General features: G+C 30.2%; 1 protein-coding gene across 2 annotated transcripts in view; it reads right to left on the bottom strand.

The window, feature by feature from the left end:
* LOC117119034 (CCR4-NOT transcription complex subunit 10-like) overlaps window positions 1–1,205 on the bottom strand; it is a 29,050-nt gene extending 27,845 nt beyond the window's left edge. For both annotated transcript variants that reach the window (XM_033263842.1, XM_033263843.1), the window contains exon 1: window positions 1,111–1,205. The gene's annotated coding sequence lies outside the window, so the exon portion shown is untranslated. The remainder of the gene's footprint in view (window positions 1–1,110) is intronic.
* Between the last annotated feature and the right edge of the window lie 1,078 nt (window positions 1,206–2,283).

Here is a 2,283-nt window from a genome sequence, read left to right as displayed (position 1 = left end):
GAGTATGATGGGGCTATATTTCAGACTAAAAAACAAGCAGATAACATGAGCATAAGAAATTAATCAGCTTACAGCTTACACTTTTAATCCTGCAAGAATTTTTTATTATTTATATGTTAACAATAATAATATCAGCAAAAATTTAAACAATACATAATGTTAATGCTAAGACTAATAATTAATATTAAAACTAACGGTAATAAAAACAACAATGACACCAATAATAACAGCAATAATACTAATTGTGGCCAAGTTGACTTGTGGCCGAGTTGACTGCAGCCAAACTTTTTGTGGCCGAGTTGATTTGTGGCCGAGTTGACTTGTGGCCGAGTTGACTTGTGGCCGAGTTGACTTGTAGCCGAGTTGACTTGTGGCCGAGTTGACCTGCTTCCGTCCTGCCTAGGGCCTATCTATATCTATGCAGTAGTACTATAGTAGGTTATATTTGCAAATCATAAAAATTTCAGAAGATTTAGGTAAGAGTCCTATTATGCGTACAACAACTTACAACTTATTTGGATGTGGGTATTATACGCCTTTTTCACAAATCGGTAGACATCTTGAAGTGATGACAAACATTGCGAATCAGCGGTGCGTAACCAACAGAAATAAGATAAGCTTTTGGGCGGATTTTTTGACATCATGTTATTCAAAAAATCATAACTCTATAATGGGGCGTCGTATCCCCAAAAATTTTCCAGCAAAATGTTCTTAAAAGACTAGTCTAGGCCTAGGCCTACACCACTATATGATTGAAAAAAAATTGAAAAATTTTTTTGACCTCTGAAATCAATATTGAAAAATAAAAGCCTATCTCAGTAGTGTATTAAAATAGGTATATGCATTAAAAAAAAGCCTATTCTAGCCTAGTTAATAGGCTAGGCCTATTCTAAGGCTAGGCCTAACGTTGAATTAAAGTATAATCGTTACGGCACGCGGGGAGAACCCGGTCCATCACCGTCGGTGTACAACATCACAGACCTCAACGTCGCTAAGTGCTGGTGGAGGTTGGCACACAGGTCTAACAGACTGTGAAACCGTATCCAAATTTATTAAAATAAGAGTTCATCACTCCAGTAGATTATAAAAAAATATAATACATAGGCCTACCTCTGACCCGGTATTTCTTTAATGCACACTAAAGGGACAATTCAAAGCATTACCAACGTCTGCCTATCCAGGATCCATACAACATAACATTATTTTGAGCGCCCTCTACATTTTACGTTCAGTAAAATGCTTGAGTGTAAACCTTGGTAAACCCCAAAACAATATAAATCTTATAAATTGATGAGAAGATTGAAAATTTTTATTCTCATTAAAGATGTATTGTCCCTTGCTAATGTCAAAAAATCATAAAAAATAATTTTGAAATAAACTTGCTCATATTGCAATAGCATACAAATTATTAACTTGTGCATAAAAATTATTGAATTTAAAAAATGTGTACCCTGATTTTTAAACCAAAAAATTATAATAAATAAGTAATAAAACACTTCCAGTGACTGGAAGTGTCTATCATTTTTAGCTGTGAACTGATGGGTAGACATTTTTTAAATACACTAATTCTATGTTCAAGTTGATAACTTTTATGTTACTTCAAATGGGCAAGTTAATTTGGAAAAATATTTTTATGATTTTTTTGGTATATTTAACATGGGACAATACATCTTTAATGAATAGATAAGGACTACTGTGTCCTTATTGTTATTATTATTATTATTATTATTATTATTATTATTATTATTATTATTATTATTATTATTATTATTATTATTATTGTTATTATTATTATTATTATTATTATTATTATTATTATTATTATTATTCTAACCTACGTAAATTTACATTTAGAATTCACATTTAATTAACTATAATTGTATAAGTATTTATTTGAAAAATACATAAAGGAATATAATCATTTAATATCATATTTAATAATATTTATATAAAGCAATAAGTGTTATAGTTATATTCTTGTTTATCAAAGTCTGCAAAAAAGACAGGAAGAAGGAAGAAAAGCAAAGAAGTCGAATTATGAAACGTGATAGGCTTATGCACCTTGGCATCTTACGATTGTGCACAAAATTTAATACAAACAAGTTAGTAAAAAATATAGTAAATTATAATGATAATTCTTTTATTTTTTTAAATTTTATTTCAGTTTAAATATATTCTATTCTAATCAATTTTATATAGCCGGAATAAGTTTCGATGCAAACTGTGGAGTACGGTACTCCATCAAAAGGTTCTAAGAATGGTCACTGAAGACCTTTCGAAGCA

The sequence above is a fragment of the Anneissia japonica genome, unplaced genomic scaffold (assembly GCF_011630105.1).
Source record: "Anneissia japonica isolate Jap-2015-1 unplaced genomic scaffold, ASM1163010v1 scaffold1826_len1998817_cov189, whole genome shotgun sequence".
Taxonomy (NCBI): Eukaryota; Metazoa; Echinodermata; class Crinoidea; order Comatulida; family Comatulidae; genus Anneissia; species Anneissia japonica.
Note: the sequence above shows the minus strand (reverse complement) of the source record. Positions and strands in the feature narration are given on the sequence as shown.